General features: G+C 41.5%; 1 protein-coding gene across 6 annotated transcripts in view; it reads left to right on the forward strand.

Annotated features, from left to right (window-relative positions):
- LOC111977593 (bifunctional heparan sulfate N-deacetylase/N-sulfotransferase 2) overlaps positions 1 to 13,954 on the forward strand; it is a 218,920-nt gene that overhangs the window by 65,503 nt on the left and 139,463 nt on the right. For 2 of the 6 annotated variants that reach the window (XM_070448492.1, XM_070448495.1), the window contains exon 2: positions 12,764 to 12,851. The exons of the other annotated variants lie outside the window; for them this stretch is intronic. The gene's annotated coding sequence lies outside the window, so the exon portion shown is untranslated. The remainder of the gene's footprint in view (positions 1 to 12,763; positions 12,852 to 13,954) is intronic. 6 annotated transcript variants of the gene reach the window in all.

Genomic DNA, 13,954 nt, shown 5'->3' on the forward strand with positions numbered 1-13,954 from the left:
CAAGGTGTGTACATTTGTTCATGTTCTTTGCTAGTAAGTGAGTTATTAGCCCAGTTATAGCTCATTTCTAGTCAACAATTTGGGATTGGTTGCTTCCTACAAGAGCACAAAACGTGTGCATTTCTAGCCATCTTTGAAAAGCAAGTTAGGTAAATAATTTATTTTCTGCAGGAGGCTGTGTTAGTGTATTCGGAAAGTATTTCGACCCCTTGACTTTTTCCACATTTTGTTACATTACAGCCCTATTCTAAAATGGATTAAATTATTTTTTCCCCTTCATCAATCGACACACAATACCCCATAATGACAAAGCAAAAACAGGTTTTAAGACATTTTTGCAAATGTATATTTTTAAATGAAACATTTACATAAGTATTTAGACCCTTTACTCAGTACTTTGTTGAAGCACCTTTGGCAGCGATTACAGCCTCGAGTCTTCTTGGGTATGACCCTACAAGCTTCACACACCTGCATTTGGGGAGTTTCTCCCATTCTTCTCTGCAGATCCTCTCAAGCTCTATAAGGTGGGGTGGGGAGTGTCGCTGCACAGCTATTTTCAGGTCTCTCCAGAGATGTTCAATCGGGTTCAAGTCTGGGCTCTGGCTGGGCCACTCAAGGACATTCAGAGACTTGTGCTTAGGGTTGTTGTCCTATTAGAAGGTGAACCTTTACACCAGCCTGAGGTCCTGAGCGCCCTGGAGCAGGTTTTCATCAAGGTTCTCTCTGTACTTTGCTCCGTTCATCTTTCCCTCGATCCTGGATAGTATCCCAGTCCCTGCAGCTGAAAAACATTCCCCACGGCATGATGCTGCCACCACCATGCTTCACCGTAAGGATGGTGCTAGGTTTCCTCCAGACGCGACGCTTGGCATTCAAGACAAAGATTTCAATCTTGGTTTCATCAAACTAGAGAATCTTGTTTCTCATGGGCTGTGAGTCTTTAGATGCCTTTTGCCAAACTCCAAGCAGGCTTTCATGTGGCTTTTACTGAAGAGTGGCTTCCGGCTGGCCACTCTGCCATACAGGACTGATTGGTGGAGTGCTGTGGAGATAGTTTTCCTTCTGGAAGGTTCTCCCAACTCCACAGAGGAACTCTGGAGCTCTGTCCGAGTGACCATCGGGTTCTTGGTCACCTCCATGACTAAGCCCCTTTTCCCCCTATTGCTCAGTTTGGCCGTTGGCCAGCTCTAGGAAGACTCTTGGTGGTTCCAAACGTCTTCCATTTAAGGCCACTGTGTTCTTGGGGACCTTCAATGCTGCAGACATTTTTTTGTACCCTTCTCCAGATCTGTGCCTCGACACTATCCTGTCACGGAGCTCTACGGATAATTCCTTCGACCTCATGGTTTTTGCTCTGACATGCATTGTCAACTGTGGGACCTTATATAGACAGGTATGTGTCTTTCCAAATCATGTTCAATCAATTGAATTTACCACAGGTGGACTCCAATCAAGTTGTAGAAACATCAAGGATGATCAATGGAAACAGTATGCATCTGAGGGTCTGAATACCTCTGTAAATAAGGTATTTACAATTTTTAAACATTTCTACAACCCTGTTTTAGCTTTGTCATTATGGGGTATTGTGTGATGATTTCTTTTTTCTTTTTCAATTTTAGAATAAGGCTGTAACGTAATAATGTGGAAAAAGTCAAGGATTCTGAATACTTTCCGAATGCACTGGGTATTTTGGGGCAGTGTTGTATTTTGAGACAGGCTTGAATAAGCTAAGTAACCAATAGGCAGAGGATAGCAAAATTGGTATGGGAATAATTTATTAATTATATTTTGTAAAGTAGTTTCTTGCATCAAACAACATAACATTTTCAGTCACCTCCTGGTCGGAAGGACAAGTGGATAAACAGGTTAATGTCAAGCCCTGCATGGTTTTTTCCCTCCTAAATCCAATAGAATGTAGGCCTACATTGAACACCACACATTGGCTGCTACTGTAGGCTGAATGATAGAAAAGCTATTTCCATGTTAAAATGGTATGGGATGCATTTTCTCCATTGTTTTTGTTGGTAGGCCACTCTGTAGACCTACATTATCATCAAATAGCCACAGTAGCCTACTTGGCCACTGTTATAACTGTAACATAGAGGGTACAGCCTCAGTGTTCACAGCAAACGCTCACCAGAAGTTGCACAGAATCTTGCGCTCAGCAGATCTGAAATTTGCTCAGTGCCGGAAAAACATTTGAGGGATCGTCGGGGGGGTCCGTGGGTGGCGTTTACATTTTTTGGGGGGATTCCTCATGTCTTACTCATTGGAAGGAAGAAGTTTGGTCCAAATCGGAAGTTGAGTACTATATTTATTGAATTATTTGAATCTTATAATTTAAAATGGCCAATTTGGGTGCAATGAATTAGCTTAATTTCTCAGAGATCAAATTATATTTCAACAAAATGTTTCAGGAAAGCTAACTATAGAGATGATTTCAGAACAATCTGAGATGGTGGGTGTCAATCCTATTTCTTGTGCTTTTTTAAGGTGGAACAAACCTAGCTTAACTAGATACTTTCGGTTTGATGCAGTCAAGACAGGTACTATGTAATCAGATGAGATGATAAATAACTAGCAATAAGTTAGTCTACCAGTGTGAGTCGACTTGGTTGCTATTTCTCTCCCCCTCCCTGCTCCCCTCGTCACTCACAGACGCACACCGCATAGCCCCTCTCCCGCTGCCTGCTTGAACTGCTGTTCTGCTTCTCTTTCCCTCGTTTTTACAGCTCCGGTTAATCAACTGGAGAGAAAATTGCCTTTTTTCCCTCCTGCTAACGTTACTGCATTGTTACGTTAGGTATTTGTTGAATTGTTATTTTTCCCTTTATGATGATAACGATGATCAGGGACTGTTAGTGGTAGTTTTGTGATTACTGCACTTAGATTTTAATTTTGAGGGAATAAAACTTAAACCAATGTTTTTCGATTAGGGATTTTTTTTTACGCTAACGATCCCAATTTTTGTTGAAACGTTCACACCCCTTGTGCTGATAGATTKATTTTAGGAGGCGCTGGATGCAGGCATAAAAGTTGGTATAATTTACTCAAGTCGACAAAGTGTTTCTGGGCTATTTACTGTTTTTCAATGTTAGTCTGCGCTCTAAATGAAATTTAGCAATATACCACATTACTTCTTGCTAATACATTTCTTGTTTTAGAAACATTATAAAGCATGGTAATTATTTTCTATTTTTTTATTTTAATTATTAGGGGAAAATATTTAGCCTTTTTAAGAAGTGAGCGGCTGGTATATATTTTTTTTCATTTACCTGCCACAGTGGCTGGTGGACTAAAAAGTTGGAGAAGTAAGCTGTTGCTGTCTAGGCCTGTATATTATATACAATATATATATATWTTTTTTGGGAGACTCCTGTTTGCTTGGTTGGTGTTGAGGGGGTGTACTTGAGGCCACAGTCTCACTTATTTTTGTAGTTTGTTTGCAGGCCTATGTGAGGCCCAGTTGGGTAACCCTCTGCCTGTGTATCAGTATTGGGAAGCCTGGGTGTGTGTCACTTGTTTGTGCTGACATCTCATGGGCCTGGCGCTGCTGATGCCGGTCTCCATCTCTCCCCGCTCTCCCTCTCAGCTGTGAAAATCACATAATTTTGAGTACTTGGCAGAAGCTCAGCTGTGTTTTTTCTGCTGCTTTTCTCCTCCCTAAGGACTTTTATTTTACTTACTGTGCACAGTTGGAAAATTCATTGTCAGTTTTTTATTGTTGACTGCTCATTAAAGAGAACAGCCCAGGAAGAAAACTAAAATTAAAATTCAGATCTCATGGAGTGGATTTCACGCCAATGCCTCCGTCTTTGTGGAGGTTGGAAAAGCACTCTCTCTCTCTCCCAACGTCCAAGCGTCAGTTAGACCGTGTGTGTAACTATCTATTTCCCCCCCACACATCACTAGTGTACACAGTGCATTCGGAAAGTATTCAGACCCCTTGATTTTTCCCCCACATTTTGTTACGTTATAGCCTTATTTTTTCCCTCATCAATCTATATACAATACCCCATAATGACAACGCAAAAACAGGTTTGTTGAAATTTGTGAAAAATGTAAATATCACATTTACATAAGTATTCAGACGCTTTACTCAGTACTTTGTTGAAGCACCTTTGGCAGCGTTTACAGCCTCGTGTCTTCTTGGGTATGACGCTACAAGCTTGGCACAGGAGTGGCTTCTGTCTGGCTACTCGATCATGAAGGCCTGATTGGTGGAGTGTTGCAGAGATGGTTGTCCTTCTGGAAGGTTCTTCCATCTCCACAGAGGAACTCTGGAGCTCTGTCAGAGTMATCATCGGGTTCTTGGTGTCCTCCCAAACTAAGGCCCTTCTCCCACGAATGCTCAGTTTGGCCGAGTGGCCAGCTCTAGGTTGTTCCAAACTTCTTCCATTTAAGAATGATGGAGGCCACTGTGTTCTTGGGGGCTGTCAATGCTGCAGAAATGTTTTGTTACCCTTTTCCAGATCTGTGCCTCGACACAATCCTGTCTCGGAGCTCTACAGACAATTCCTTTCACCTCATGGCTTGGTTTTTGCTCTGACATGCACTATCAAGTGTGGGACCTTTTATATAGACAGGTGTGTGACTTTCCAAATCATGTTCAATTAATTGAATTTACCACAGATGGACTCCAAGTTGTATAAACATCTCAACGATGATCAATGGGAACAGGATGCACCTGAGCTCAATTTCGAGTCTCATAGCAAAGGGTCTGAATGCTTATGTAAATAAGGTATTTGTTTTTTATTTTGAATACATTTGCAAACATTTATAAAAACCTGTTTTTGCATTGTCATTATGGGGTATTGTGTGTAGGTTGATGAGGGGAAAAAGGTATTTAATCCATTTTAGAATAAGGCTGTAACGTAACAAAATGTGGAAAAAGTCAAAGGGGTCTGAATACTTTCTGAATGCACTGTCTGTATGCATGTGTGAAATAAAATAGAATTCAAATAGGCCAGAGATATAATCTACATATCTACATACTCACCACAGTGCTTTTCTCCAGTTCAAAGGCAGGAACATACAATGTGTTTCTCCAGGCATTGCATTGTATGTCATAGCTATGTGTTTGTTGTCTAAGAGTTAAATCATGATGTCATTGTGGGCCTCTCAGCCAGCTGTGATTAATCTGCTGGAGCTAATAAACAGATTAACCACACTGGAGAGCAAGGGCCTACAGTTGCATGATTGTCTGCTTGGTTTATCTTGTGTATTAGGAATCCATATTTGTGATGGTGTTTGAATTCCTTAACGCTGTAGACAGACACACACTGGGTTAGGGAGTGTGATTGATTTCAGCCGTCCCTTTCTGTGTGATGTGAGCTCCTCTTCTGCCAATACCCAGTCGTGTCAGACGATTCACTGCCATTTCCTCCAGATTTGGACAGCGAGTGATCTGATCAGCCATTGATGTGTCAAGGCATGTCGATAGACCAGGATTACTGAGGAGGCTAATAATATTAAACAAAGAAAAGGGGTGCGGCCTTTTAGCTTGTGTGGTGCCCCCTTTTTCTCTTTTACTTTTAACCCCACTCAAGCTCAGTCAGCACAGCTCTCTCCTAGAGTTGAGCTGTATCCAGATTTTCATAAGTTCATACCGTTTCTATACCATCCCGGGGTATACGGTATTATCGAAAGATGATGATGATGATAATAATAATTTACAAAAATGTTTGACGCACAAAACAGTTTAGGCAACAGGAATCTTCATCCAGGAGAATATTGAATGTCTCTGCTGTAACCAAGACGCTTGATCTTGACATCTAGCCACTCAGCTAGCAAGTTAGCAAACCAAATGCATATCTGTAGCCCTGAGCTGGATATTATTAATTTGACACATCTTAGGTTTCTTATAGTTATACTTAACCTATAGTTTATAAGCAATGGCTTAGCACACACACCCGCAGCCCCAGCAAGGGGATATTGAAAATCATACCGTTGGTATTTCGAAATACCCCGGTATACGGTATAAACGGTATATCGCCCAAGCCTGCTCTCTCCCTTCTTTTTTTGTTGTCAATTCATCTCTCTCCCCTGTTCAACCTGGAATGCTCTGTGTCTCTCCTATCCCTGCTGTTCTCTCCCAGTCTTGCTCTCCTCTGTGTCTCAGTCAACTGTTGTGTTAATAGAATCCCTGCCGCCCAGAGAGCAAAGTAACGAGATGCCATTTGGAACCAACACACTTCGACTCGTGGGAAATGTATTTCTCTTATATTTATTTTTGCCTCCGCAATCTTCTCCAGTTGGTACCCTCTCCTCTATTGCTCCATGTAGTCATTTTCACCTCCCTCGAAACTTGGAAAACTAACTTTCAATCCCGCTTTCGATCAGTCCGACCCCAATTTTCTATTCTTTACCAAAATGATTTTCTCCCACATTTTTCTCACCCTCCTTTCCCTCCCCTCTTTCTCAGGCGCTCACATGAAAGTTGAGAGTTTAATTGCTGGAGCGCTATCTTAATGAGGACATGAAAGATAGGGCCCATTGTATGGCGGGCCGGGCTGGAGTCTGCGGCACTGCCTGACGTTATCTCTCCCTCTGCCGGACTAGGCTTTGTTGGCTACGGTATACAGCCATAGCGGCCTGCATCCTGTAGGGTATTTGAACAGCCCCAACCCATTTAGTTTCTAGTTCTCTACTTCAGAACTCTTCAAGTACAATCTGCTTTGGAAATGGCTTCATTCTCCCCAGATTGTGTGTCTGATGTTCAGTCCCTGCGCTGTCACTCTCCTATTCCTTTCAACTTTTCAGTTGTGTGTGTCTATCAGCAGGTGGAAATTCTGTTTGTGTGATTAAGCATGTGTTTTTCCATTAGTGCTGTGCGATTAACGGGGAATGTCTGTTGTTTTTCGGTTTTCAAGCAACTAATTGACCGACATCCATTTCAATTATTTTAATTCCACCCGTATCGCAATTTTTTTTTTGTTCATGTCAAAATTTTAAAGCACACAGCAGACCAAAGTCTTTGGACCTTTACAAACCTGCTGAATGTAAAATATGGTGTGCTTTAGCTTGGGAAAAACATTGTCTCTGGATGACAACAATGATGTTTATGTCCAACATTAGGGCTGTTTTCTTAAATAAGTTAAATCTGCTCATTGTTTCCTTGGCACGATACTAACTGTACAGTATCATCCCGGCCCTAGAGTAGAGGCCTGCTTTCTTGCGAGGCCCAAACATGGAAGTTTAATTTCCTGTGGCAGATAGGACTGTATAATGGGGGGGGGGGGATGTGGCTCGGGGAGACTGGGTACACTGGGGGGCGAACGATAACGGAGAGAGACAGGTCTGTGCATTGGCGAATAGTCTGAGAACAAAATATATAGAAAGGACTGAATTACATCTGATTCCTTTTTAGAAAAGCAGATCCATCTCCTCTATCACTCCCCTCTGCACTCTTCCTCTTCTGTCTCCACTCTCGTTTTGTTCATGACCAGGACCAGGGAGCAACAGTTAATATTTGTTTCTGAAATGGGAGAGGCAGAATAAAGAGGCGTTAGCATCATCTCGTTGGTATTTACCGCATTGTTCTTCTGGAGTGGTTCTATAATGTGCAACTGATCGAGCATTGTCAAGCTGCGCTGTATGCTTTCCTGTGTGTGTGTTGGTGGTGGTCAGTCAGGCATGTACAATAATGTGTTTTCTACGGTTTGGGAGACCAGTCTTGTTGGTCCTTCCCCCCCAGCTGTTAGAGGCATAAATCAAGCCTAAATCAGTTGGTTTCCATGGATATCCATGTGTAGCAGAGGGAAAAAGCTCTCTCTCTCTCTCTATAATTCTCTGTTTCAGCCCTACAGCAATTAATCGGAATGTAATCATTAGGTTGAAAAGCCCTTGTGTGTGAGGTGCTCCAAATAACCTCCTGCAACTTGGAGATGACTGGTGTCGTTGCTATAGAAATTGTTTACTGAGTGTGGATCTATTTTGCTTAGGGTCTGTAGATGRCTCACCTCACCTGGGACCTCGGCAGTCCGTAAAAGCGAGCATTGAAAGGTTTTATGTGTTTGTTTGTGAGGCTACAGTCTGTAGAATAAAGCATGGGCAGAAGGAGAATCAGAAAGCCTATAACTATGAGAACTGACATTCCTTTTTCTCTCTCTAATCTTTCTCTCTCTGGGAACTGAATGTCATCTCTCCTTACCTGTGGTTCTCTGCAGAGCAGATCTTAGTAGTCTGTGTGAGTGGGTGGAAGAGTAGTCTGCCAATGAGAACTGTGGGAGTTGCAGTTGACATAGAGCTTGTGCTCAATTCACCACAACAGAGCCCAGGCCAGCAGTCCCCTCCCATTCAGATGGCCCATGTGCTGTGTCCCCAGCAGCCCCTGGGAGATGGCCTAGATGTATTAATTATTGTTACCTTGAATAGAATTATCAGCCCTTTATCTCACACAAATCATAAATGTAACACTGTTTGCCGGTCCCATCCCTGAGAGAAAATGCAGGTCTATGCACTTCTCCGGGTGACACTTTGTATTTATTCTTCTGGTCATGTTGTTCAGTGTGAATGTGCTTTGCTCGGAGAGTTTGTGTGTCTATTTGGCTGCGGTTCCCATGACAACTGTGGGCCGTCTCTTTGCTGGTGTCTGTGTTCCTCTGGTACTGTCTACACTTGACAGTTACATGTGATTTCTGCTTTCATGAAGTTTGCATTGAAAAGACTGGTCTAGATGCACAGAAGTCGCTTTGTGGTCTGATTGTGTTCAGGTCTGGCTGACCACTTCAGGAGGTGGTCAGGGAAGCATTGTGTGTGGATTTCTCCTCAGTTTAGACACCGAAGAAGGCCGAAGAAATTTGGCTTGGCCCCTAAGACCTCACAAACTTATACAGATGTACAATTGAAAGCATACTGTCGGGCTGTATCACCACCTGGTACGGCAACTGTACCGCCCGCAATGCCTTCCCTCCAGGACACCTACAGCACCCGATGTCACAGGAAGGCCTAAAAGATCATCAAGGACCAACCACCTAAGCCACGGCCTGTTCACCTGACCTGCTGTCATCCAGAAGGCGAGGTCAGTACAGGTGCATCAAAGCTGGGACCGAGAGACTGAAAAACAGCTTCTTTCTCAAGGCCATCAGACTGTTAAATAGCCATCACTAGCCGGCTCCCACCCGGTTACTCAACCCTACACCTTACAGGCTGCTGCATTATATACATAGACATGGAATCACTGGTCACTTTAATAATGTTTACATACTGCTTTACTAATTTCATATGTATATACTGTATTCTGTTCTGCTTTATTTTAGTCAATGCCACTCCGACATTGCTCTTCCTAATATTTTCTATATTTCTTAATTCCATTACTTTTAGATTTGTGTGTATTGTTGTGATTTGTTACATATTACTGCACTGTTGGAGCTAGGAACACAAGCATTTCGCTACACCCGCAATAACATCTGCTAAATATGTGTATGTGACCAATTAAATTGTATTTTATTTGAAATTCRAGAAATTAACTTTTAACTTCTTATGGCTGCTTCCCGCTAACGGGATCGATATGACAACAGCCAGTGAAAGTGCAGCYCGCAAATTTAAACAACAGAAATCTCATAATTAATATTCCTCAAACATACATGTGTCTTATATCATTTTAAAGGTAATCTTGTTGTTAATCCCACCAAAGTGTCCGATTTCAAATATGCTTTTCAGCGAAAGCACTACAAACGATTATGTTAGGTCACCACCAAACCACAATAAGCACAGCCATTTTTTCAGCGAAATATAGCAGTCACAAAAAGCAGAAATAGAGATAAAATTAATCACTAACCTTTGATGATCTTCATCAGATGACACTCAMAGGACTTCAGGTTACACAATACATGCATGTTTTGTTTGATAAAGTTCATATTTATATCAAAACATCTGAGTTTACATTGAGGCGACTAGATTCACTAGTGGCAAAAACATCAAGTGACTTTGCATAGCCACATCGTTTCAACAGAAATACTCATCATAAATGTAGATGATAATACAAGTTATACACATGGAATTATAGATATACCTCTCCTTAATGCAACCGCTGTGTCAGATTTCATTTTTTTTTTACGGAAAAAGCAAATCATGCAATAATCTGAGACGGCGCTCAGAACAATAGCCAAATTAGCCGCCATGTTGGAGTAAACAGAAACCAGAAAATACATGATAAATGTTTKTTTTGATAAACTTCATCAGAATGCAGTCCTAGGAATCCCAGGTCCACAATAAAGGCTTGATTTGTTCGATAATGTCCGTTATTTATGTCCACTTAGCTACTTTGGTTAGCGCGTTTGGTGTGGTAAACAATTCCAAAGTCACAAAGCGCGTCCACTATAACGTGACGAAATGTCCAAAAGTTCCATAACAGTCAGTAGAAACATGTCAAACGATGTACTGAATCAATCTTTAGAATGTTGTTAACATACATCTTGAATAACGTTCCAACCGGAGAATTAGATTGACTTCAGTTGAGCGATGAAATGGAGCTGCCTCTCACGTGAACACGCGTGGTCAAAGCATGGTCAGCTCGTGGCAGTGGTGACTAATTCCTGTCTCCTTCGGCCCCCCTTCACATTAGTCATCAGACAAAGTTCTATTGACTGTTGACATCTAGTGGAAGCCGTAGAAAGTGAAAACTCATCAATATCTCGCTGTAATTTCGATGAGAGCTTGGTTGAAAATCTGCCAGCTCAGAAAAAATTCAAACAGGAAGTGGAACTTCTCAGGTTTTGCCTGCCATATAAGTTCTGTTATACTCACAGACATAATTCAAACAGTTTTAGAAACTTCAGAGTGTTTTCTATCTAATACTAATAATAATATGCATATATTAGCAACTATGACTGAGCAGGTCGTTTACTCTGGGCACCTCTGTGCACCTTTCATCCAAGCTACTCAATACTGCCCCTGCAGCCATAAGAAGTTAACAAGGCACACCTGTTAATTGAAATACATTCCAGGTGACTACCTCATGACGCTGGTTGAGAGAATGCCAAGAGTGTGCAAAGCTGTCATCAAGACATAGGMTGGCTACTTTGAAGAATCTCAAATAGAAAATAGGGATTTGTTTAACACTTTTTTTGGTTACTACATGATTCCATATGTGCTATTTCATAGTTTTGATGTCTTCAKTYTTATTCTACAATGTAGAAAATAGTGAAAATAAAGAAAAACCCTTGAATGAGTAGGTGTGTCCAAATTTGTAACTGGTATTGTATATGATCAGAATACTAAAGCTGCATGAACTGTCAAGTCTAGACATGGCCTCCGAGGGGGGTTGACATTTTGAGAGTCGGCAGTCTCTCATATGACACAGCGAAGTCTTAAACAGCTGCCTGCTAGCTAGCGTTTGTGCGTTTGTGTTGGATAGCAATGCAAATTTAGGAATTATGTGCAGAAACTGTACAAGGGGAAGCAACGATAGATACACACAGCGAGACATGGGTTAACGTGACCACGCCCCCGAGTAGGGTACAGTCATAGCTGTGAGCTCCGGTTACTCGATACATTTGTGTGTTCGAAGCACTTCACCACCAGTAGTATCTAACTAGCTATGCGTATTGCATAAAAAGTTAGCTTGTAGGAAGAACTAGTAAGCTGTGTCTGTTCAAATAACAGCTACAGTTGAAGTCAGAAGTTTACATACACCTTAGCCAAATACATTTAAACTCAGTTTTTCAATTCCTGACATGTAATCCTATAAAAAGTGGATTTGTATAAATCATATGTATAAATTCGGTATACATTATAAATCCAGTATAAATTCCCTGTCTTAGGTCAGTTAGGATCACCACTTTATTTTAAGAATGTGAAATGTCAGAATAATAGAGAGAATTATTTATTTCAGCTTTTATTTKTTTCATCAAATTCCTAGTGTGTCAGAAATATACATACACTCAATTAGAATTTGGTAGCATTGTCTTTAAATTGTTTAACTTGGGTCAAACGTTTTGGGTAGCCTTCCACAAGCCTCCCACAATAAGTTGGGTGAATTTTGGCCCATTCCTCCTGACAGAGCTGGTGTAACTTGTCAGGTTTGTAGGCATCCTTGCTCGCACGTGCTTTTTCAGTTCTGCCCACAACTTTTCTATAGGATTGAGGTCAGGGCGTTGTGTTGGCCACACCAATACCTTGACTTTGTAGGCCTTAAGCCATTTTGCCACAACTTTGGAAGTATGCTTGGGCTCATTGTCCATTTGGAAGACCCATTTTGCGAACAAGCTTTAACTTCCTGACTGATGTCTTGAGATGTTGCTTCAATATATACACATAATTTTCCTACCTCATGAAGCCATCTATTTTGTGAAGTGCACCAGTCCCTCCTGCAGCAAAGCACCCCCACAACATGATGCTGCTTGCAAGCCTCCCCCTTTTTCCTCCAAACATAATGATGGTCATTATGGCCAAACAGTTCTATTTTTGTTTCATCAGACCAGAGGACATTTCTCCGAAAAGAACGATCTTTCTCCCCATGTGCAGTTGCAAACCATAGTCTGGCTTTTTTATGGCGGTTTTGGAGCAGTGGCTTCTTCCTTGCTTAGCGGCCTTTCAGGTTATGTCGATATAATACTCGTTTTACTGTGGATATAGATACTTTTGTACCCGTTTCCTCCAGCATCTTCACAAGGTCCTTTGCTGTTGTTCTGGGTTTGAAATGCACTTTTCGCACCAAAGTACGTTCATCTCTAGGAGACACCGCTCAGGAAGGAGACTGCGTTCTATGACGGCTGCGTGGTCCCATGGTGTTTAAACTTGCATACTATTGTTTCTACAGATGAACGGGGCACCTTAAGGCATTTGGAAATTGGCTGATTTCTTTGGATTTTCCCATGATGTCAAGCAAAGAGGCACTTCATTTGAAGGTAGGCCTTGAAATACATCCACAGGTACACTTCCAATTGACTCAAATGATGTCAATTAGCCTATCAGAAGCTTCTAAAGCCATAACATCATTTTCTGGAATTTTCCAAGCTGTTTAAAGGCACAGTCAACTTACTGTATGTAAACTTCTGACCCAATYGAATTGTGATACAGTGAATTATAAGTGAAATAATCTGTCTATAACCAATTGTTGGAAAACTTACTTGTGTCATGCACAAAGTAGATGTCCTAACTGACTTGTCAAAACTATAGTGTGTTAACAAGAAATTTGTGGAGTGGTTGAAAAACGAGTTTTAATGACTCCAACCTAAGTGTATGTAAACTTCAGACTTCAACTGTATAATATTCCTCTGCATGTGGATATTTATGCAAACCTAGAGATTCCACCAAGTAGGTGTAGATATCACCATAGGCTACTTTGGGCCATTGGTAGGGTTGTCTCACCAGCTGTTCTCCGGGAAGTTGAATGGACATATAGGCAAGCCAACAAGAATAAGTTTTTCTAAATACCTAGAGCATTCAAGGGCAGGCYAAGACTGGAAGTAGTTGCGCGACATATCTAAGACTAGTYAATTCGATCGATATTAACTTCTCTCGCTAGCCAGTCAGCTAACCGGCGAAAAAGCTATGGGTAAACAAACAGTGAAGTAAGTATAATGCGACAGTTTTACTAGCTTTATTGTCAGTTTTAGCAGGTTGGGTAACAAATTAGAATGGCAGAATAAGTATCATACAAATCATTCGTTGTTGTGATAGCCAAGTATGTTAATAAAAAAGTTGATTGAAATGACAAAAGTGTCAGTAATTTGTTTAGGATTAGGCCAAAGTTAGGATAATTATATGGGAGTAATGGGAGCACCCTACGACTGTACCCTACTTGTGGACGTTGTCACGTTAAGCCACGCCTCGCCGTGTGTATCTAAACAATAGTTAAAGTAGAGGCAATGAACTGAAACCACGGAGGCCCAGCAAAGGCATGACGTTTTAGTGTCGATGTCACCAAAGCATCCCAGTCATTTTTCTTGCACTGCTAATTTCTGAGGCGATATATCTGATCTGGACGGGGTCTTGCATTAGACACCCT

The sequence above is a fragment of the Salvelinus sp. IW2-2015 genome, linkage group LG18 (assembly GCF_002910315.2).
Source record: "Salvelinus sp. IW2-2015 linkage group LG18, ASM291031v2, whole genome shotgun sequence".
Lineage (NCBI taxonomy): Eukaryota > Metazoa > Chordata > Actinopteri > Salmoniformes > Salmonidae > Salvelinus > Salvelinus sp. IW2-2015.